This window comes from Cyprinus carpio, chromosome A10 (genome assembly GCF_018340385.1).
Source record: "Cyprinus carpio isolate SPL01 chromosome A10, ASM1834038v1, whole genome shotgun sequence".
NCBI classification, from domain to species: Eukaryota; Metazoa; Chordata; class Actinopteri; order Cypriniformes; family Cyprinidae; genus Cyprinus; species Cyprinus carpio.
In genome coordinates this window covers 8,756,890-8,783,052 of record NC_056581.1, presented here as the reverse complement: position 1 = coordinate 8,783,052, position 26,163 = coordinate 8,756,890, and the positions used below count along the sequence as shown (strand labels likewise).

Genomic DNA, 26,163 nt, shown 5'->3' with positions numbered 1-26,163 from the left:
ATTTCTCCTCCTCAGACCACAGGAAGAGAAATAAAAGTATATTGATACATAATTCATCCACCGGAGGCTGAACTAAAACTCCAATATGCTTTAATGAGGAAGCCAAAATCAGAGTGCCTTCCCATTACAATTATGCGTTACCAGGTTTAATTGTTCCTCTTGAGAGCAGACAAGCATGAGGGTGGGGTGCTGACGTTGGGGTGGAGGTAATGGAAAAGTATTAGATAATTTGAGATAATTTGCTTAAGCAAATTAATCAAATCAACAGCCACATGGAGCTCAGCACCAGGATATGAATTAAATAAATAAGGGATGTGGAGTGCTTTTAGCTAGAGAGGCCAGAAGGATATTAATCTGTTTTCTAGTGGCACTGCTGGTAATTACACACGATGGCTTTATTTGCCATCATGACCTCTTTCTCCCACAGCACACAAGAGATACACTCACATGTAAATACTCGTCACAACTACACACCGATAAAATTAATGATCATGCTCATAACAGCCTTAAACCTGCTCACAAAGATACACACTAAGTGCTCATGTAGTTAACAATATGCGTAATACAATACAATAAGGTATGAGAGTTTGTGCTGTATTGTTAATACAACCAAGTAAGCCATGATGTGCAGTGGATGGGCTTATTGCTTTAATAGTTACTATATAAACATTTTCTTTAGCATTAGAAAGCATTAGAATAAAACAAGATTACACAGTAACAGTATGCATTTCTATGAATGCTCTGCAGCCATATGGCAAAGAGATGTGTTATAGCTGCTACTAAATATTGTACATTTTAGCACAGCTGGAGAGCTGCATTAACCAATCAGAAGCAAGACAGAAGCAGGTTGTATGATTACTATAATAAAAAAAAAAAAAAAAAAAAATACCATTACAAATACAGGGAAACACAGACTGGCGGTTAGTGGACAGTCTCTGGGACACTGTGTGGTAGTGCTCGAACAGTCAGGTTTAAATCTGGCTTGTCTCATAGTCCAATTTCATATCCCATATTAGACAAGACTGAAATAAAATAAAACAACTTTATAAAACAGGGGAAAAAACCAACAACCTCAAAACAAAACAAAACAAAAATAAAACAAACTCAAACAAAAACCTCAACACAACATGAACAAAACCTCAACACTAACAAAATGAAACGAAACAAAACAAAACAAAACAAAACAACACAACATAAACACAAACTAAGGAAAACAAATTAAACAAAAACAAAACAACCTCAAAACAACACATCACAAACAAAAACTCAACACAAACAATACAAAATCTCAACACTAACTAAATGAAACAAAACAAAACAAAACAAAACAAAACAAAACAAAACAGAACAAAACAGAAAAGAACAGAACAGAACAGAACAAAACTTCAACACAACACAAACAAAACAAAACCTAAATTAAGAATAAAATACAAATATTTAAGTAAAATATATTACTTAATGTACACAAAACAAAATGAAAAACAAATAAAAAAATCAACAAAACCAAAACAAAACCTAGACAAAAATATTAATAAAACAACTTTAAAACAAAACCAACATCTCAACAAGAACAAAACAAAACCTCAACACAACACAACACAAGCAAAACAAAGACCTAAACACAACACAAACAACACAGAACCTCAGCACTAACAAAATTAAACAAAACAGAACAAAACAAAACTTAAAATAAAAGATTAAAATAAATTATTAAAGTGAAATATGTAAAATATTATAAAACAAACAAACAAACAAACAAACAAACAAGTTTGTTTAAGTGATAATGCACACACAAACACCTATATGATACTGTACAGTATGTGTAAGTAAACACCCAACAGACAGAAGCAGACATTATAACTGCCCCCTGCCACAGGCCACCAGAAACTCACTCACATTGTGATCTTATCTTTTTTTTTTAGATATAACATTTCCATTTCTCTTCTTCAGGAAGTATGACTGAACTCTCGCTCTCCTCTCTGCCCTGTGAATCAAACGGCATCGTTAATAAACCTATTGATTCCACATATTAATGTATTCATCACCGAATACAGTGAGGGAGAGAGAACAGCTGCTCTCTTTATGGAAATCTCTAAAGATTTCATTAGCTTTTGGGGAGGTTTCATTACGGACTGTGGCCCTCTTCTCCTCCTGTTTCTCTTCACTCTGTTCATCATCTGAATTATCGATTCGGAGTGGCAGACATTTTAATTTCACAAGCGAGCCACGCTCAGCCGACCTCCGTCACAGCACAGCGCGCAACTGAGAAGCCCTAACGCTGTTTGTGTCATAGGAGGAGAGGAAGAGAGACACAGAAAGCGAGAAAGCAGTGGAATTCAGTAGTAAATCAGGAGGGAGTTTGCCCTTTTGAACACCTCATTGTGAAAATGAGAGTTATGGCATGGAGAGGTGAAGTGTGGACGTGTATTTCTTAGTCTGAAGGGGATCACAGACGCAGGGTTACTTTAGTTTGTCAAGGGATTAAAGGAAAAGTTCATCCAAAAATGAAAATTCATTTACTCACCCCCATTCTTCCAAACCCATATGACTTTCATCTAAAAATAACATAAAAGTACTATAAATCTGGGAGTTGTGGGTTGTACTGAAAGTCTTCTGAAACCATACGATAGCCTCTTTTGTTCACTAAAGCTGCATTTGTTTATTTATTCTAATAAATGTAAAAAATTTGATTTAATTTAATTTTAATTTATTCCTGTAATAGCCACACTGAATTTTCAGTCTCCAGTGTCACATGATCCTTCAGAAATCATTCTAATATGCTGATTTGCTGCTTAATAAACATTTCTTATTCTTACTATCAGGGTCTTCTCAGTGATATTTAGATATTTTTCTTTAAATAAAAGAACTCATTAAGAAGATTATTAGCAGAACTTTTAGCACAATTAAGACTTTTAGCAGTGGTTTTCATGTCTTTTTTTTAATGCCTTTTCATGTTTAAACTTGGCACAACATAACGGACATGTAAAACTTAGTGCCATTGTCACTGATTCCACAATTGGGGCAAAATTTGACCACAAGCGTAAGATGAGATTTCAGAGCTATGGTGACAATAATGATGAGATAAATTTCGGTCTGTACTCACACAATGCAATCAAATGTCTTTAGAAGTCCTAAAAAAAGAACACATATGAAACCTGTATGCGTTTGTTGTTTGGAAAAGAGCAGCATCAACATTCCTTTAAACCTTAGAAAGTCACTCGTGTTTGAAACCTCATGAGAGTGAGTAAATGATGACAGGATTGTCATTTTGGGCTTAACGGTTCTTTTAAGATTGTAAACAGGGATACGCTTGATATTCTGTGCTCAGTTAAAATGCAATACAATTTGCAAGTCTTTTTTTTCTATGATTAAATACGATTTGTTTCACTTGTTTTCAATTATTTTTCGGGGGTTATGTTCTGGTTTGGTGCCAAGCGTGAAAATTTTGCCTCTCCTATGCGAGACTTGAAAGTGATTAGAGTTTTGGAAGTTATATTGAATAAGCCTGAAAAATGAGAGGAGTGTGTGTGCTTGAGACAGAACAAGCACAGAACTCACACAAATGCAAAGGCTTGGTGTAACAGAGAGACAGAGACAGGGATATCAATACACAAACCTTTTAATGGCATTCAAAATTTTGCCAAAGGACGAATGAAACATGGGAATGGTTGGACTGAAATAGAAGCCTGACAGAAAAAAAGGGGGGCTGCTATCTGAACAGGCTGTGCCAGATCTCAGATTACACCCTAAACTCACGAAGCAAACTCAATCAATACTCTTCCTTTTGTCATTTTAAAAAGGCATGGCCATGCAAAAAACTGGCTTGAATTAAAGCGGAAATGCCCACGCTGATACATGCGCAGATAGAGCAGAGCCAGCAGGAGATTTGAATGCACGACAGTCACTGTGCACTACAAATACACAGCTTCATAAAGAGAGTTGACCCCAAAACGTTGAACTGCAAACATCAAACAACATCATTTGCACAGAACCAAACACAAAGGAGCAACATCTGTGTGGAGAGAGAGAAATCACAGGAGATGGGAGCTCACCTGGATCCATTTGTCTGGCACAGCCATGGTCAGACAATAATCAAAGCCCAGTCCTCCCTCTTCAATAGTCCTGCATAGGCCTGGCATCCCTGATACATCCTACACAAAATCCACGAGGAATGGTGAGCAGGACAGTGTGAAAATGTGTATTCCCTTCTGGAAAAATACAGAATAAGCTGTGCTTTGGAACACCTGGCTTCTGTTTGGTCCAAGCTGGTCATAACAAATTCTTTAACCAAGATACATTTATCTGGGAAGCAAAATGACAGCAGCTATTTAGCCTTGTTTTCTTAAAAAGTTATGAAAAGTAAATTCGTTTTTGCTTAAAACAAGAAATAATTCTTATTGTTAATTCTTCTTACACCACAGACCAATATTTTTGTTGTTTTTTTCTTAAATATCTTTCCAAGTCCCACTGTATCTTGATTTAAGAATGTTTAGATATCTGTACTGGAAAACAAGACAAAAATACTAAGGAAAGAAAATATTATTTTTGCAGTATAATTAAAGTGAATGAGGACGAAAGCCACAAACTCCAAAATAACACCATAAAGGTGTATGGAGCACTTTTTTTTTTAAATCATAAAAGTGCTCCATACAATTTATCCCAAGTGTCCTGAAGCTTTGAGTTACTTATTGAAAATCTTCCCTCCAGCAAGCTATTACTGTATCTCCTGCAACTTCTCTAAAGAACGGCCTAGGATAGGTGGGGCAGATGCTATGATTTTCAGTTGATATCAACTTAAATTCACACAAAGCTATTAACCAGCTAGACCAGATTATATTACTTTAAACTGGAATTTCCAGCAAAGATGAAGCCAGAGCACAGAGAAAAAAAAAACTGTGTTTGATTCAGATCTGACCATTCCTACAGTATGACTGATTTCCCACACTTCTTTATATTACATTGGGAACTTTTAAGGTTGAGAAAAGTTAAGGGTTAAAAATGGCAATCCACTTTAACTGAGGAGCCGCTTTCTTTTGCTTGGAGGCAAAATGTCCACTGGCAGGACATTGAGAAATACTGATGCAGAAAGGATTTTTCTGCAGTGAGAGGTTTTGGGATTGAGTAAATGTATGGAACGAATGTTGCCTGGTTTGCGGCAACCCTTGAGATACAGATTCCGTCCATCTTCAGGGATGTTGTTGTACTCTTCTACTTCCCCATTCATTCTGTACTTTTGATTAATCTCATTGGCAGATGGGCAAATTAAAACAATTTGAAATATGCCTGCTTCTATTACAACCTGCGAAGAAGAGAGCAAGAGCAAGCACCACATGGTGCCTGCCCCTGAAAATCTCTCCTGTTCTTTTCTTGAATCTTTTGGCCTTAATCACCCAATTATCTCCCTGATCCATTAGCCACAGCATTCAGCTCCGACCTCTCAGGAGCTCCGTTTTAAATAAACGCACCGGCACAGAGCAGGAGAATAGAAAAGAATGAAATGAAATTTCCACTCGGGAGCAAGAAAAAGGTAATGGGAGCTGTAATTGGTGGGAAAGTGGAAAAATTATACCTCTTGTGAAAAAATAGAAATGTACCACGGTGCAAGACTCTCACCTCTGCTACAGTGATGCATTGTGGGTAGAGCTTGTGGAGATTGGCCAGCATAAGTAGACAAGTGTGTCTTCATCCACATGCATTCCGAATACTCACTGTAGTTCCCTGAAAATGACGTGCCTGGACAAAACCAAATCATTTGACTTTAATTCAGAGAAAACCTCCAGTGGGACATGAAAAAGCAAAATTGCATTGCATGTTTTCAGAGAGTTGGCTATTTCTGATTTTTTTACTTAGCCCTTTGGAAAATAGTTTAAGTATGAATCAAACAATTTACTGAGTTTAATGTGTGGATTGGAAAACTGGGTCTTATTCAGAATGATGTTCATTTCAGTTTTCACTATAAATCAGCATACAGCACAACCAGTGTAGACCGACTCCTGAACAAATGACTCATATGAGCCGATTCTTTTAACTGTAAGTGAATCAGCATACAGCATAACCAGTATAGAAAAGAAAAAACTTAATTCATACAGGTCTATTCCCTAAACAATTTTGCTTCTTAAGTAAATTTACCTTGAAACTTGGATATTTCAACAGGAAAAGACCAGAAATAAAACAGAAAAAGACCAAATACTGTTAAGACAATGATTTCTAATCACAATGAATGACGGTTGTGTTAGTTTACAACTGACCAATGCCATGGTATTGGTACAGCACTGAAGTCACAGCGTCAAACCTGAAGCCATCAAAGTGATACTCTTCCTTCCACCAGTGCAGGTTGGAGAGCAGGAACTGCACTACCTCCCAGCTATGGGAAAGAGAGAAAGACATTTTCTCCAGAGCTTCCACATAAAATCGACCCTTGTCTGATGAAATAAGAATCCAAAAATCAATCAACTAGAACACACTCTGGTGCATATAAATACATAGAAGAAGAAGAAAAAGAAAAAAAAAAAACATCTAGCTGTTCACAAAGGACACATTCTACTTGTAATATCTGTTCAATGATTTACACATCTGCCACAATAATGTTTTCAATCATCTTCATTTGGGAATTATCTTCAGTATTTAAATGTGCTCTTAATTGTAATATTTGTAAATTGTGTTAAATTTGATTGAGCTATTGCCATTTCATGTAATGATTTCATTGAAGTTTGAATTGATTGACAGCACTAAAACACATTTGAGTAATGGATTCATTCTCTGATTAAATAGTAGCTGTAACACAAGGTTGGTTGATTCTGCCCAAAAAGACAGATGGAGAGAGAAAGAGAGAAACAGGCAGCAGGAGCAGCAGGTTGGGTGGCTGGTGGTGGTGTGATTCCCTGAGGAGAATGATGAACAGTGTGTGAATGAGGAGGAGATGAAACTAACTCAAGACTGAAACCATTCTTTCATGTGAAATGGCACTCTGAGAACAGCCTCCTGCTCTCCATCTATTGCTCTTACTGCTTTTCTTCGTCCTTTTCTAATCGTTCAAATCAAGCATGATGAGTATTATCTCAGTAATGTCTTAGACCAGTGGTTTTTAAACATTCAGATGTTAAGAATCCCAAAATATGATGAACCCCTTCCAAGAATTATATGCACTTCATACACAGCTAAGACACAATTATTCATTGTATTACATCTCACAACATGTGGTTTATTACATTAAATAATTGGCTTTTATATTGTCACAGTACTGAAGTCAAAGCAAATCATAAAGTTATATAAAAATACTATCCTGAGAATATTTACTTAGTTAAGTCGACAGCATATACATACATGTATACACACACACACACACACACACACACACACACACACACACACATATATATATATATATATATATATTTATTTTTTTAAGTAAAATTTTGAAGAAGACAGACTAAAACAATATTTTTTTTGCAAAATGTAATCCAATAATGTATAGTGTATACAACTTTAATGTATATTTAATAAAATATATTTAATTTATGTACACTTTTTAGCAAGCAAGTTGTTTAAATGTGTTAAATAAATAATTAAAATGAAAAAATGCAATCAATATTTAAGGTTAACCCTAAACCCTAAAAGTGCATTTTGTAAAATTAATTTTTATTTCTCTCTCTCAGTTTTTCTCCAGCCCCCCTTTTACCTCCTTGCTGACCCCTAGGGGTCCCCAGACCCCTGTTTAAAACTCCTGCCCTAGAAAATACCCTAACAGCTGCATAGAAACACATTAAAAACACTCCACAGTTTTTGTACAGAGAGGTACCACTCACCTTTTCTTCAGAAAATATACAATTCAAGTTTTAGTGCACAGAAACCCAGACACAATGCACACTGTGAAACCATCACAGTGTAAATTAGCACTGATATCCCACTAACATTTTGGATGAGGCCCCTGCGCAGTCTCTCCTCCTCTCTCAATCCTTTATTCCTGCAATTAAACGAAGTACTGAGTTTTCAACAGTGGGCCTATGAAGCCTTCCAAAAGTAAATCTAACTTTCTCGCCGTCCCCCGTCTCGTGTGCATTCAAATATGTGATTAGGTAGAACAGCAGGGATTCAATTCTAACAATGTTATGCTTTTAATTCTTTGATTTTAACAGTGTCGTAAAAGCATTCAGACTCACCGCAGGAGCGTTCAATTCATTAAAAAGTGATAAGAACCTCTAGCATTAACAATATTAAAATACTCAACACAACTGAGTTACTTCACTACTTTTTCTTTTTTTTAAACCGCTGACCACATTCGTGTCACGTCAACTACTACCACAGCTATATTTCCAAGCAGGCACTGATGTATTCAGTCCACACTCATAGAGATGTGCTTGAAGTTATAACTGTGTGCTTGCATGCTTGTATGAATATGGTGGCACTTATTTTATTAACACAGAAGAGGGGTGGTTTGTAAGGGGTTTTGGAGGTTTGGTTTTGTGGAGTCTTTGGTTTTGTTTTGTTCAGACCTGTAAGTTTCAGATGTATAAAATTTGGACTGACCCAAGAGTGCATAGCTGTGGGCTTAAAGAACTATAGCCCTTACAGAAGTCAAACAATACAGCAAATAAACAGTATCATCAATTTAAGATGAGGGAATCTGCAGAGGTCTTGTCAAGGATGCTGGAAAGAGTAAAGTTTCTGCAACATAAAAAAATAAAATAAAAACATATATAAAAAACCTATTCAGACTTCACGGGCATGAAGTTAAATCACAAATCTCAAACTCTGCGATCCCGACACAATTTGTGTCGTAAGTATAAATTGTTATATATAAATTATATAAAATTCATAACATATTCAAATAAATTAAAAGAAAACATTAACAACAACAAATATTTATATTACATAAATACTTAATAACATTATATTATTCAAATAAACATGCAGAAAATAACAATTTACACAAAATAAAGACAATAAATAATAATAATAATAATAATATACAAATATTAATACATACTTTTATATTATATAAATATTTAATACAATATACATTATTTATTACATATACCTAGTATATAAATATTATAATTATATAAAAATAAGCAAATGAAAATGTTTAGATGGTTTGCAGACCTCTAACTCACATGCTCATAAATTCACAAAAATGCACAAAAATCCACAACATCTATTGCTGTGCAACTGCGAATACATGAATGGCCATTATAACAATTCAATCTCAGCTAATGCACTCTCCGTTGCCACATCCTCCCCTTTCACACACACACACACACACACACACACACACACACACACACACACACACACACACACACACACACACACACACACACACACACACACACACACACACACACACACACACACACACACACACACACACACAGTCTTTCAGTGCAGAGATACAGTCTTGCCACACACTGATAAAAAGCTATGCATATTATCCCGATATGAAGCTTTCATAAACAGAGGGAGATTGCATTTGTGCATCTGTGGAATCTAACGGGAAGCTGCTCTGATATGATAAGGTTTCAGAACCCACAGGCCTGCCTCCACCCTCACCATAAACAGATTAGGACCATCACCTCAAACTGACAAGAAGGAGAGAAAGAAAAGGTGGGAAGCACAATAAGATTCCCACAGAGGCCAAATAGAGATGAGTGAGAATGGTTGGGATAGTTGAAACCCCCACAATCCTTCAACTTCAGACCATTTTTAAACAATTCATCCCTTTCAAACCTCAAGCACTCCAGCAAAGTAGGGCATTGCTGATGTGTCATGACATCAAACCATTTAATATTATTATTATTATTATTTTTTATTGAAATCTTTAATACATGTATGTATTTGTGCTGTAGGACAGAGGTGAGAGCGCAGGGCAGGCACTGGAGCCCATGAGGGTTAATCATCCAAGAGAGCGGCAGAAGTGGTCAGATGGGCCACTGACCAGGACTTGAACTAGCAGATCAGACAAACTTCAAACATTATATGCTCTACATGTTCACAATAGACGTGTAATACACAGTTAAACACTTCAATATATATATATATATATATATATATATATATATATATATATATATATATATATATATATATATATATATATATATATTAGGGCTGTCAAATGATTAATCACGATTAATCACATCCAAAATAAAAGTTTTGTTTACATAATATATGTATGTGTACAGGGTATATTTATTATGTATATATAAATACACAGACATAAATTATACATTTAGAAAATATTTACATGTATATACATTTATAATATTTATATTATTATAATTTATATTATATATAAATATATTTAATATATAAACATAACATTTTTCTTAAATATATACATGCATGTGTGTGTATTTATATATACATAATAAATATGCACAGCACACACACATATTATGTAAACAAAACATTTTTTTTTGGATGCGATTAATCGTGATTAATTGTTTGACAGCCCTAATATATATATATATATATATATATATATATATATATATATATATATATATATATATATATATATATATATATACATATATATATGTATATATATATATATACATATATATATGATATATATATATATATATATATATATATATATATATATATATATATATATATATATATATATATATATATATATATATATATATATATTCAAAAAGCTATTATGGTTTCAACAAAATAAATAATTAAACAGCACAACATTGATAACAAGAAGCACCAAATCAGCATATTAGAATGATTTCTGAAGGATCATGTGAGCATGAAGACTGCAGTGATGGCTGAAAACATTTATTTTAAATTATAATAGTATTTCACATAATGTTACTGTTTTTACTATGTTTTTGATAAAATAAATTCAGCCTTAGTGGGCATAAAAGACTGACCTCAAACATTTAAATGATATTCTAACTCTTTTTAGTATTTACTGAATACAATACTTCACATTCAAAATTTTAAATATATAAATCATATGTTAGTTTTTTATCACAGTATTTCAGCTGTTAACTTAAATAAATTCACTACTTTATTTTGAGTAGATGATATCTTTTTGCCATCCCTAGACACTATGAAAGGAGAAGGAAATTTATGAGTAAACATTCTAGCCATTTCTTCATTATAATTAATTATATTTAATCAATTTAATTAATGAAACTAATTTAATTTATTTTAATTTAAGTTAATTTGTATTAATAATAAAATTGTTATTTTTTTTTTAAATATGACATTGACTATTGTAATATGATACTAAAGGTGCATAAAATTATTTCTCATACAAAGAAAACACAAAATTAATACTTTGTTTTAAAATAAAAAGTATACATTTTAATTTTTATTTTATTTATATATTTTAGACAGCAATAATATTTTAACTATGCAATAATAAACATAAAAAAATCTTAATGTGAATTAATATTCAAAAGGATTACACTTTAAATAATAGGAAAAATACTGAAATATTAATATATCCACTACTAACTTACTTAATTTTCAATTGTGTGAAACAGCTCAACAGTTTTTCCAGCAATAAGCTTAAGTTTTTTTTTTTTTTTTTTTTTTTACAATTACATTTTACCTTCATTAATGTAGAGAAATATTTAGTTAAATACTACGGTTAATCACTTTGTTTTATAAAGTTTTTTTTTGTTTGTTTTTTGTTTTTTTTTGTTTACTTATCTGTATTTGGTGTAAATGGACGTTCATGTTTAATACTGTTGCACTAATTCATATCCTCATTATTTTTGTGCCAGACTGCTAAATATTCGCCTAACAAACTCTATTTGCCTAACAAATTATCTTGTTGTGCATCTGACAATATTTAAGACTGTAGTTAAACTAATACGAATAATAAATAGCTTGGATAACAGTTTCAAAATAGCTTCCTCAATACTGCACATTATCTTGTGCTTTGGGTTTAGTTGCGGTCTGCACAACAAACACTTGCTATGTATGCCAAGAAAATCCTTCATCAACAACATATACAAAATTCTTCAATCCAATTCCTTGAAAATAAAATGCCTGTCCTCAACTATTAGATCAGCCAAACATGCTGTAGGCCATCCGAAAGACGGGCGGCTCGGCAATGAGCGGAGGAAACTGTTTATACTGTATATGCGCAGTGACTAATGACCAGACTGATTTCAGAGAGAGAGAAACACACACTGGCAGCCCGTTTCCTCACCGCCTTTCTGCCAAACACTAAATGCAGAAAAGACTGAAGGCTGTATATGGGCTCATTATGTTTCGGTTCAAAAAAAGATTATTTTACACACAAACAACCTGACTTCTCTACCATCTGTTGCTGTGGGAGACTGGAAGAGTCGCTCTCTCCCAGCAGAGTGAATGGAAGTTGCAAAACAGGCCGCTGATTAAAAACAGGGTGCGCTGACGTGGCCAATCAATAGCAGTAAGACCAGTCAAGGTCAAAAGTATTCTCATTTACAGACAGAGAATGGAGTAAGACGGAGACAGTGACAGAGAATGTTTAGCGGATTTCAGTGCATAATCTCGTCTATGAAATTACTGTCAAAAATGTTCATTGCAGAAAGATTTATTTATTTTATTTATTTAACTTTTTTGCAAAAAATAAAAATTAAATTATTTGAATTAAAACATAGAATTGACTAAATGAATGTGGGAAAAAACAACAATGCCATAGTAAAAAAAAAAAATGTGTATATATATATATATTGCTCTATTCATAAAATAACATAACAATTAGGCCATATTTATGCCAACACCATTGACATAAACATGACAAGAAAAAAATAACACAAATTTACGTAAAACTTTATGCCAGAGTAAAATAGAAGCTACATGTATTTTAATAAATTGCACTGAAAACATTAAAGGGGTCCTTTTATGCTTTTTCACTTTTTCAACTTTAGTTAGTCTGTATTGTTGCTGTTTGAGGATAAAACAATATCTGCAAAGTTACAAAGCTCAAAGTCCAGTTCAAAAGGAGATATTTTATTTAACAGAAATCACTTTTCAAAAACTACAACGAACAACTAGTTTGGACGACAACGCATATTTTCTGGAATTTGTGATATCACAAATAACGACGAATGGGGCGAGACTTGGTTGAGCTGCACAAGAGAAGGCAACAAGTGTTATTACTATGTCGGAGACACGCTAGTGTTCCCAAGGCAGACGAACTTAGAGTGGTTACAATCATCCGGGGTTAAATCGCGCTCAAATTGATTTGATTTTGAGCTCGCAGGCGGCTATGGTAAGGTGAATGACATTTCCAGACCAGGCGCAGAGTGGAGCCAATCTCAACACACACTGGCCCAGCTAACCAATCACAGCACACTCCGTATTTCTGAAGGTGGGCCTTCATTTGATACAGGAACTATTCGAGCCGTTCATGCCAGACTGGGGAGAGAGGTGTTGTAATAATGTAAAATATGTGAAAAATTATGTTTTTCGAACAACTTAGTATGAGAGCCTGTTCTAGTACACCCCCAAAACAAAATCAAGACTTTGTAAAAAAGGCATAATAGGACCAGTTTAATATTATCAAACTATTACACAATTTAAAACAACTGTTTTTAATATATTTTCAATTATCAGTGTGATTATTTCTTATAATTAAACAGTTGTGCTGCTTAATATTTTTATAGAAATTGTTTTTTTTTTTTTTCAGGACTCTTCAATGAAAAGGAAAAAAAATAAAATATGTGTATATATATATATATATATATATATACACACACACACACACACACACACACACACACACACACACACACACACACACACACAGTATAAATAGTATAAAGTTGAAACAACCCTTTATTATTTATTTTTAGTTTACTTTTAAGTTGTGATAACTTATTGAATCACAGCAATAATTTTATACAGTGTGTGTGTGTGTGTGTGTGTGTGTGTGTATATATATATATATATATATATATATATATATATATATACACACACACACTGTATATACAAAACAAAGAAAGATGTCTCTGTTTGCAGATCTGGAAGTTGACCTACCATAATAAAATGTATGTAGATTAATTCTGCAAATCGTTTAACAAAAGTGATAGAGAGTCATAGGGTGGTAAAATGTGCATCCATTCCATGATGGTGACACAATAGTTCAGCACTTTTCTATGCATCACGCACACAAGCACTGGGTCAGACCTGAGGGCTTAAAATAGCACCGCAACTTTAATTGCAAAGTGCAAATGAGGGCCGGGGTGAAAGGTCTAGAGATGGCTTTAATACACTGCTCTGATTTCCTGAAACTCAGCACAAGAGCACACAGGAATACGAGGAGATCTTCTGACTTCTCTACATTTCATCTTCCTGTGCATTGATCTCTTGCCCTCCTGACCTGTTTTTCCCTGTTTTTTTTTTTTTATCTATTCTCAAGCCCTTTGATGCTTTGTTCACTCAGATATAAGGGTGGGTGGAACAAACTTTCCAAACTATTTCCATCACAATAATGGTATTTATTATTACAGTTATTGAAATTCAAGGAAACAAATATTTAACTATCCATGTGTGATGACTTTTTAGATAATCTACTGAACTTTATCATTTAAAACTGAAAATACATCTCATTTGATTATTTTCTTATTTCTCTTTTCATTAGTAACTTAATGGGCACAAACCAAAAGACACTGATAAGCTAATTATATATATATATTTTTTGTCAATAACAATAAACAACATGTGTTGAAATTCTATACTATTGTGTAATAAATTAATTAAAAATAAATCACTAAAAACTAAAATCGATTGTTAAATGTAATAAGTGAATTTAAGCATCACAACACTGTAAGGTACAGTATGATTACAGTATCATTTTGAGATTTTCTAAATATTACATTTAATGTTTAAATGTACATAAATTGTACATTTAATGTTACTGAAACAATTGGTGTTTTAATAGATTAATTTTGATGAGAGATAGATGATAGTAAAGGTAACCTAAATGTAAAAAGGATAAATGACAGAAATGTGAGATATGAAACAATTTCCAAATATATCTCAATAAGTAAATAAATAAAACAAGCAAATAAATGTATAAAATAAACACTAATACTGATATATTTAAATTCATAATTGTTTCTTTGTTGAATAGTTTATGTGCTTTTTTCTTTTTTTCTTTTTTTTTTAATAACCGGAAACACTACACTTATTCCAATAAAGCACCTTTGAATTTAACTTAATTGAACTGAATCAAATTAAGCTGAACAGAACCCAATCAAATTAATCATAAAGTGCCACTTCAGACAGAAGAAACTGCCTCAGGAATCATAAAAAACAAATCCTCATGAGTGTTACTCTGAGCTTTGATATCCCACATGCCGTGTTATGATGACCCGCGGAGCATTAGGCAGCTCTCTAAGAGTAAACCATACAATCCCTTTAATTAACTGTGGACCTCAGGCTGGGCTGCGAGCCGTCGTTGATTGTTTTGGTATCAGTGTTGGTTGTGAGATTTGATAGGACTCAGTAGAGAGGCTCAATTAATCTGACTGTCAGCTCAGAGAGCAGCCAATCAGCAACCAGACAACAATGTAACACTTCAACAGGCCACTAACAAAGGAAAAAAAAAAAGAAGAAGACAGTTGATAAAAGGAAGGGATTAAAAAGACAAACGCATGTCCACATGGACACACATTTGAAACCTGATGGCCAACACCAGGAGAAAGAATGACAGAGGGAAAGAACAAACTTGACAGAATGTAAAAACAACATCAACAATGGGTATTTCTGTAATAAAATGGCCAGTTATAATGTTAGTCAAAGCTTCATGCACCAAAAATAGTAATAATTTAGTTATTCATGGCTATTTACCATCATTTTATGAACTTAAATTAATCAGGAGAGCGTTTCTTGTGCACTGTTATAATAAACTGTTAAGTTTTAAAATCATGTTAACATATATGTGATTCCCATATGCTTACTCCCACACATATGCGATTCATTAAGTAAACAGCTTTCTCCATAACATAATTTCTCCAAAATGGTGCTGTAATGAACAATGCATATAAGGACTACTATACTATTATTGTTCTCTGACATTTTTCTTTATGTGATGTTTGATCCATTGCAGTTTCCCTCTTTCTGTAAATCATATTCAGGGTTTCATAATGCATTTACTATACGTTAGCTTGCCTACTGTCCCCAAGAACATGATCTATGTAAGTCCACATCACACCACAACTAGAAACTGTGCATCTAACCAAAGATTAAGAGGTTACATTTTTGACATCAACTTCACAGCAAACTAAGCAATGCACGCAACATTATGGCATGTGCTATAGTATACAGGTCCTTCTCAAAAAATTAGCATATTGTGATAAAACTTCATTATTTTCCATAATGTAATGATAAAAATTAAACTTTCATATATTTTAGATTCATTGCACACCAACTGAAATATTTCAGGTCTGTTATTGTTTTAATACTGATGATTTTGGCATACAGCTCATGAAAACCCAAAATTCCTATCTCAAAAAATTAGCATATTTCATCCGACCAATAAAATAAAAGTGTTTTTAATACAAAAAAAGTCAACCTTCAAATAATTATGTTCAGTTATGCACTCAATACTTGGTCGGGAATCCTTTTGCAGAAATGACTGCTTCAATGCGGCGTGGCATGGAGGCAATCAGCCTGTGGCACTGCTGAGGTGTTATGGAGGCCCAGGATGCTTCGATAGCGGCCTTAAGCTCATCCAGAGTGTTGGGTCTTGCGTCTCTCAACTTTCTCTTCACAATATCCCACAGATTCTCTATGGGGTTCAGGTCAGGAGAGTTGGCAGGCCAATTGAGCACAGTAAATACCATGGTCAGTAAACCATTTACCAGTGGTTTTGGCACTGTGAGCAGATGCCAGGTCGTGCTGAAAAACGAAATCTTCATCTCCATAAAGCTTTTCAGCAGATGGAAGCATGAAGTGCTCCAAAATCTCCTGATAGCTAGCTATATTGACCCTGCCCTTGATAAAACACAGTGGACCAACACCAGCAGCTGACATGGCACCCCAGACCATCACTGTGGGTACTTGACACTGGACTTCAAGCATTTTGGCATTTCCTTCTCCCCAGTCTTCCTCCAGACTCTGGCACCTTGATTTCCGAATGACATGCAAAATTTGCTTTCATCCGAAAAAAAGTACTTTGGACCACTGAGCAACAGTCCAGTGCTGCTTCTCTGTAGCCCAGGTCAGGCGCTTCTGCCGCTGTTTCTGGTTCAAAAGCACACGCCTGTGCACGGTGGCTCTGGATGTTTCTACTCCAGACTCAGTCCACTGCTTCCGCAGGTCCCCCAAGGTCTGGAATCGGTCCTTTCTCCACAATCTTCCTCAGGGTCCGGTCAACCTCTTCTCGTTGTGCAGCGTTTTTTTTGCCACACTTTTTTCCTTCCCACAGACTTCCCACTGAGGTGCCTTGATACAGCACTCTGGGAACAGCCTATTCGTTCAGAAATTTCTTTCTGTGTCTTACCCTCTCGCTTGAGGGTGTCAATGATGGCCTTCTGGGTTAACCTCTTACCCATGATTGCGGTTTTGAGTAATGAACCAGGCTGGGAGTTTTTAAAAGCCTCAGGAATCTTTTGCAGGTGTTTAGAGTTAATTAGTTGATTCAGATGATTAGGTTAATAGCTCGTTTAGAGAACCTTTTCATGATATGCTAATTTTTTGAGACAGGAATTTTGGGTTTTCATGAGCTGTATGCCAAAATCATCAGTATTAAAACAATAAAAGACCTGAAATATTTCAGTTGGTGTGCAATGAATCTAAAATATATGAAAGTTTAATTTTTATCATTACATTATGGAAAATAATGAACTTTTATCACAATATGCTAATTTTTTGAGAAGGACCTGTATATTGCATACATTCAGTATACTCATGTAAAGCAATATATACTATATAGCAAATCACTTGTTGCATTTGTTACTCACTTTGGATAGGTTCAGAGGAGGGACGCAAAAGAGGGCAGCATTTGGGTCAGTGCCTGAAAAATGCATATAGTAGGTCATATGATGTCACAGTTTTGAATGTGCATAACACCCTGGACGTTACAGTGTCTTTACATGATATACTGAAATATTATATTTTAAAAAAAAAAAAAAATCTTAAAGGGGTAGTTCACCCAAAATATGTAAATTCTTTCATCATTTACTCACATTTTGTTGAGTACAAAAGAAGATATTTTAAAGAATGTTGGGAACCAAACAGCTGATGGTAGCCATTGATTTCCATAGAATGGAAGAAAACACAATGAAAGTCAATGGATGCTGTCAACTGTTTGGTTCATTGGCTTATTTTTCGGGTGAACTATACCATTACATTCTCTGTGTGAGTCTCTCTGTGCATGTAAAGGAATAGGAAAGAGAGAAAAAGGTCTCTCTGTGCATTTTAAGGTATGGTAAATGGTGATATTGGTATTATAGAGTTGGAAGGCAGAGATTTCACATATAAGAAAATCTCACATACGACAAAGCATAAACCATTATTGGATGCATCCTTCAATCCCAGAATGCTTTGTAACAAGCTCAGTGGAGAATTTTTATCCAAGATAGTGGACGGAATTGTGAAAATGACAAGATACAATATCACTGGAACTGTTAACAAATATTTCCTACCGAAAATCCTAAGCAGCCTTGATTTTTTAAAGTCGACATATCGCTGTTCCTTGACTGTTTAGGTATCATGAAATTGCTGTGTTTTGCACATTACACAACAGAATGGCGACTGGAAGTCACACATAACATATTTCAAAAGGAAGAATCCCTGACTCTGTCTCATTTACAGAACACATATAACAGAACACAAAGCACACATAAGCAAATTTTTTTTTTGGCACAAGACTGGAATTCCTCCAAATGGCAATAGTGGTCCTCAAAAAGCTTGTAATCCAGGTTGTCTGTAGGCTGATTTGCAGTGAAAAATAGAAAAAAGAAACAGAATTCAGAAGAGCGAATGGATGGGGATATTTCACAGTGCAAGACTAAATATTTCTCAGATATCCAAGACACATTGGCGCTTCTCTCAGATAGCATCTTTGATAATTTACACAATGTATGTGACTTACAGTTAACACAGTTTTTGTCTACACCTAAACAACACACACCTATGCTAGTAAACATTTCACCTGCAGATGCCTGCGTTCATAATAAGCTAGTTAGCGCATTTGCTATGCATAATTTACTGGGGCCAGTTCCAGGTGCAGTGAAAGAACTTTAGCATAAAAATCTCTCACAGCCCACTTCATTTAAGGATTTGACTGAATCAGAACACCAACAATTCTGTGTTCTCGCTCTCAGTAGAAAGCATAGACCTTGCAGTGGATCTCAGCTTTATTAAAAGCTTCTTTGATGGGCAGTGTGTTAGCAGACAACAGACCAGAAAAAAGCCCACACTGTGTGATTCTGACGGATCTTATGAGTCTCTTCCAAACTTTGCCTAACTCCCCACCAGTCTCTCTGGCCCCAAAAACAACACTTCACAGGCAGAGGCGGATCCTTTGGGATTCAATTATAACCAGTTAAGTGAGATGTGCTGGACTGCAACAGCATGTCTAATGGTTTGAACTCTACCACATCAAAATAGCTTCCAATTAGACTTCATAAATAAGCACAAATGAACTGCGGCAAATTAGAGATAACACACAAATGCAAATGCACAAACGTACACAGATGCTCAAAAACAGTGCATTAAATATTAAAAAGTTTAAAAATAAATAATAAAGTATTATTATTATAAACAATTCTGCCACCAAAAAATTTGTTCACGTGTTCAATTATCTACATTTAACAGTATTATTATTATAAACATTTTTGTGACCATTATTTTTCTTTATTTTTTGATTTATTAATGTTCTTCTGTAGTATTTATTTTTGGTTTTTGAAAGTCTATTGTTGTTTATGTCTTGTGGTTCATTGAAAGTCTATTTGATAGTAGTAATAATAATAATAATAATAATAATAATAATATATTAGGGTTGTTATTCAATAAAAAAGTTAATCTATAATTTATCTAGCAGACATTACAAAAAAGTAGCTTTAATTTAACATAAATTTTATTACATATAAACTTTTAGGCTACAACGGCCTAATATAAGCTATATAGGACATAAAAGAAGATAATTTGAGAATCATCTCAGTATTGTTATTTTTCAATGAAAGTCATTATTTACCAAAACAGCTTGGTTACCAACAGTCTTCAAAATACCTTATTTTATGTTCCAAAAAAAAAAAAAAAAAATCATATTTAAATATTCATTTAATTATTATTATTATTATTATTATTATTATTATTATTATTATTATTATTATTATTATTAAATGCTGAAATTATATCCTGAATAAGAAACTAAAACTGCCAGTAGGTGGCGGTAAATGTCTTTATAAGTCCATTGAGTCATTCAGTCGTGCATTCGATTCATTCAAATGGCTGATTCATTCAGAAACAAATCTCCACTGTGTTTCTCGGAGACGTACAACAGTTCTTCTGTGGCTTTATAGTAAATATTTTTGTTGGTAAAATTGAGCAAAATCACAAAAAATATATAAATATTTAAAAAAAAAAATGTTGTTGAAGTGATTTCTCCAAGATGTGCATGGGCCCTTCATTAAGGCAATTAAAATTTCATCAACGAGACTTTTCGCCAGTCTGCCCTGCGGCATTCTTTCATATCTTAAAAATTACATTTATAAAAGTGTCAGACTGAATGCAACAGCCAATCCTTTTGTATATCAAACCTAATGAGGTCTATTTCATTTTAGCATTTACGCGCACACACACGCGCACATGGTGCCAAATGGCTATGTGCTTGAAGTCTATTGTACTTAGATATTAGCTGCGCTGCCATACAACGTCTTTTTGTTTTGCTCCGTTAGCTTTGTCTCTAGATGTTTGATTTCTTCAGTTCTTTGTACTTTTGTTTCAAATTCAGAATTGCATTGCTCGCACCTGCCTAATGATGCCTGCTGCCTACGCATGAAAGGATTGAAAAGGTTTATACCTTCTTAATTTTCATGGGCTGAGACATTTTCGAGCAAAACTCAAAGGGTACGGCTAACTCACTTTCATAAAAAAACAATTCCTTCAGTCAGTGTTCCACACGGTCTGACTCGAGGCTGTTCTGACTGACTGCAAGAGACACAGATACCATCTTTACGGCCATCACAGAGAGTGTCAATGGATTAAAAACAAAGCTCATCAAACATGTAATTAGACTGCAAACAACTCCAGACACTGTGTTAATTACAGAGTGAAGTCTACTGCAGGACAGCTGCTAATACACGCTGACGGCCAGCCAGTACTAACAAAGCTGTTGTCTGAGATGAAATAAACAAGTGCGTATTACAGCATCTGTTGCAGGAGGTTTACTCTTTCAGTCTTCAGGCTTTGTTTTTCATGTCTTGTCATGTCTTTTATAGGCATACAATGGTGCTATTTCTAAAGAGTTGTTGAAGAGAGAAAATTGAACGTTGTACTGATAGCATAAAGTTGAACATTATAATTTTGTGAGGTATTTGGAAATAAAGCTGAGAAATTGCATGTTGCTGGATATTTTGAGTTTTCTTAAGTATCTTTTTCAAGTTCAACCATGTTCTGTAAAAAATACATAATTACTATAGATACTATATTATATTATTATCCTATATTATGTTATTATATATAACTATATTATATACTGAGTTTGATCAAAGCCACTTTAACACACAAAATCAGCTAACTTGCAGTAAAATTACAATATTACTTTTAATGTCCCATATCTGCTATTCAAAAATGCAATATTTGCACTTCCGCAACAAAATGTTTTTTTTTTAAAACAGAATATATTTCAAACTGAAGAATTGAAACTAGATTAAGAATGAATGTTAAAAAAATAAAAATACATTTGTTGCAGTGTATATTATTATTATTATTATTATTATTATTATTATAAACTGTTATACAGTACTACATTATAATAATATTATTAACTTATAATAATTCTAATAATATTACTATATATAGCATATACTATTATTATAAATTATAATATAATTTAATAATATATAATAACAATTATTATAATAGTATTATTGGTTATAACATTATGAATATTTTTACAAAAATATTTTAAAATAATGGTACATAATATTATTAATTAATAATTATTATTATCTATTTTGTTGTGGTTAAAAACTTACACTTAAAAAATGTAAATTAAATTTTTTTTTTTTTTTTCCGTAGCAACTAACTGTGATAAAATAAGTTTAAACTGAAGTACTAAAATCACTTAAACTATAAGCGAAATAAATTAAAGCCAGGTAAAATTATTTATAAAAACAAAAACTAATAACAATGACAAAAGAAAATAACAATATTATTAAAACCGGTAACACTTTACAATAAGGTGTCATTTGCTAACATTAATTAATGTATTAACTAACATGAACTAACAATGAACAATACATGTGTTACAGTTTTAATTAATCTTTGTTCATGTTAGTTAATGAAAATACAGTTCCCTATCTGTCGGTCACTACGAGTTATGTCGAACAACATATGGGGTCTCACTTGGGAGGCCAATCATCTCTGAGTTTAAGAGAAAACGCCAATGAAAATTGGCTAGTGGATTTAACATACCTGAGCCACTCCCTGTGCCTACGGGTATAAATAGGCGACAGGTGCATCCACTCACTAGATTTTTGCTTCGGAGCCGAGTGGTTGTATGAAAAGCTATTATACTCCACAAAGCCATTCATCTGCTGTGTGTCGGGAAGCTGTTCTGGTTGGCGGTATGGCGCGAACAGCGGTGTCCCTTTCAGCGATTCCCCTGGGCGCTTCAACTAAAAGAGCGGATTTCCTAAAAGAGTAAATCACGGACGATTCGCGTCTTTTTAAAGACGCCGTTTCGTCCGTGTCCTTCTGGATGCAGTCGTTTCCTGTCCTCTGACAACGGCCACGAGCGGGATGGTTCATGCCCGCACTGCGTGTGTGACCATGGCAACGCTGTGATCGCGTCTCTTCTTTCTTAAAGGGAAAGGAGCAGACCCCTCTGTCACTACCCGTTGACTATTCTCTGCCACGAGCAGAGGACTGCCGGCTAGTGCTCTGGGAAATTTGAGGGTGACAGTGAGAGCTTCTCCTCTGGGCCATGCCCCACGGACCTCTCACCCCTTCCGCAGTGCTTGTCCTGTGCGGCTGCTGGGTGATTTTGCTGGGCTGTCTTATGGCGGTCCCAGCATGTCATTTGGTTTGCCGCCGGTGGATCAGATGTCGATTGCAGCATCGGGGGATGGGCTGTTGACCTCTGTGGATGAAGATTCGGCGGGGCTGCCACCCTCGGGTGTTGTCGCCACTGCCGAATCGGACCCAGAGTTGACAGCCGTGCTTGCCCAGGCAGCTGTGAGCATCAGGATGGAGGTGAATACACCGCCCAGCCTTGAGTGCTCACGGCTGTTTGATTGGTTCTTGGTGTAGAGCGCGGCTCACAACCGCGTTTTGCTCTGGTTCCTTTCTTCCCGGATGTGCATGGGGAAGTGACGTAGTCGTGGATGGCCCCTTTTTACGGCCAGAAGCCGCTCGTTTCCTTTCTCCGTCCTCACTACCCTCGATGGTGGGGCAGCTAGGGAGTGCGTCGACATTCCCCAGCATGAGAGTGCGATTGCGGTGCACTTGTGTCCGCAAAACAAACCCACTGGGAGGAATAGTCCGCGTCTCCCGTCTAAGGCCTGTAAGCTGTCGGCCGCTCTCGCTGCCAAGGCTTACGGTGCTGCGGGCCAAGCTGCCTCTGCCCTGCATGCCATGGCAATCCTGCAAAATTCACCAGCCAAGGCTTTAACAAATGCATGAGGGTAGAACCGACCCGAGGTTGATGCAGGAGCTGCGCACGTTGACTGACCTCACCCTTCTGGGCGACGGGAGTCACGAAGCAGTCCCTCGGGAAGGCGATGTCCACTCTGGTGGTCCAGTAGGTCCATCTCTGGTTCAGCCTGGTCGAGATGAGAGACGTTGACAAAGTGCACTTTCTTGACTCTCCCATCTCCCAGGCTGGCCTGGGCGGCGACGCTGTCGAGGGCTGTGCCCAGCAGTTCCCGGCAGTACAAGAGCAGACTGAGGCCATACAGCGCATCTTGCCCCGATGTGATCCTCTGGCTGCCACCGTTCCATCGTGGGGCGTGCCTCAGCCTGCTCGTCGCCGTGGGCGCCCTCCTGCGTCCTCCACATTGGCTCCGCCCCATGCTGAGAGTTCTTCGAGGCCGGCGAGTCGAGCCCCGCGCAGGAGAGCGGCGCCCCCCGTGTCACATCCAGCCGCGAAATCATCCAAGAAGAAGACGAAGCGGCCCTGACACAGGCAACTCGGAGACGTGGGAGACTGCTCTTCAGGAGATGGCGGAGACAGTGCCACTCCTTCCCCCGGAGGAGGGCCTGGTGGAGAATTATTTTTGGTACCCACAGTTTCAATAAAAGTGCAATTTCCCTTTCCTCTGAGTTGCAAGGCTCGTGGGTTGACAATGAGCGAAGCACTGCCTCCTCATTCTCACCCATGACGCCCCCTTTCGCCAGTGGCCAAGAGGTTGCGGTTCGGAGACGCAACGCCTCTCCACGCATCTCTGGCCAGTTCCTTCGGGAATACGGTGGGTTTTTGGTGTGATGGATAATTATTTGTTGCTTTATTGGTCATCCGACACAACTCCCCATCACTGCACCACTGCGGGTATGTCGACTTTCCCTTTGGTGCCACTTGTACGGAGTTTGGGGGCGTGGCTTGCGCTGCCCAACCCGTCAAGCTGGCTCATTGGGATGGTTCGACTCGGTTATGCGATTCAGTTCGCCCGGCGACCTCCCAAGTTCGAATGGCGTTCTCGAGGCTCCGGTGGCAGTCCGGGACGCCTCTGTCTTGCGCGAGGAGATTGCTGTCCTGCTGGCGAAGGATGCAATCAAGCCGGTCCCTCCAGCCGAGATGAGGAGAGGGTTTTACAACCCTTACTTCATCATACCCAAGAAAAGCTGTGGCCTTCGACCTATCCTGGGTCTGCGAGTCTTGAATCGGGTCCTGCACAAGCTCCCGCTCAAGATGTTGACGCAGAAACGTATTATCAAATGCGTCCAAATCCAGGATTGGTTTGCAGCGATCGACCTGAAGGATGCGTTCTTTCATGTCTCGATCCTCCCTTACCACAGACCGGTTCTGCGGTTTGCGTTCAAGGGTCGGGCATGGCAGTACAAGGTCTTCCCCCTCGGGCTCTCCCTGTCTCCCGTGTCTTCACGAAGGTCGCGGTGGGTGCCCTTGCCCCACTCTGGGAAGTGGGCATCAGGATCCTCAACTATCTCGACCCGAGAGGAGTTGTGCGTTCACAGGGACCTGGTGCTTTGGAACTTCAGTCAGTGGGGGCTTCAGGTCAACCGAGGAAAGAGCAAGCTCTCCCCTGCGCAGAGAATCTCTTATCTCGGTATGGAGTTAGACTCGGTGAGTATGACGGCACGTCTCTTCAGCGAGCGTGCCCAGTCAGTGCTGAACTGCCTGAGTTCCTTCAGAAGCAGGACAGTGGTACCACTGAAACACTTTCAGAGGCTCCTGGGGCATATGGCATCCGCAGCCGCAGTCACGCCGCTCGGGTTGCTTCATATGAGGCCACTTCAGCACTGGTTGCACTCCTGAGTCCCAAGATGGGCATGGCGCCGCAGTACACATCGTGTCACCATCACACCGATGTGTCGCCGCCTATTCAGCCCCTGGTCGGACCTTGCCTTTCTACGGGCCGGCGTGCCCTTAACAAGTGTCCCGGCATGTTGTTGTCACAACAGATGCCTCCAACACGGGCTGGGGCGCGACATGCAACGGGCAGGCAGCTTCAGGGTCCTAGACAGGACTTCGACTGCTTTGGCACATCAACTGTCTGGAGTTGCTGGCAGTGCTAGACAAGCACGTGTTGGTCCGCACGGACAACACTGCGGCTGTTTCGTACATCAACCGACAGGGCAGTCTACGATCACGTCGCATATCTCAACTCGCCCGCCATCTCCTCCTCTGGAGTCAGACGTGGCTCAAGTCGCTGCGCACTATCCACATCCCGGGGGAGCTCAATCATGCAGCCGACGCGCATTCACGACAGCACACTTTCCTCTGATAATGGCGACTCCATCCCCAGACGATCCAGCTGATTTGGAGTCGATTCGGGGAAGCCCAGG

General features: G+C 36.9%; 1 pseudogene; it reads right to left on the bottom strand.

The window, feature by feature from the left end:
- The window catches only part of LOC122146336, a 92,187-nt pseudogene that overhangs the window by 27,936 nt on the left and 38,088 nt on the right, over window positions 1-26,163 (bottom strand).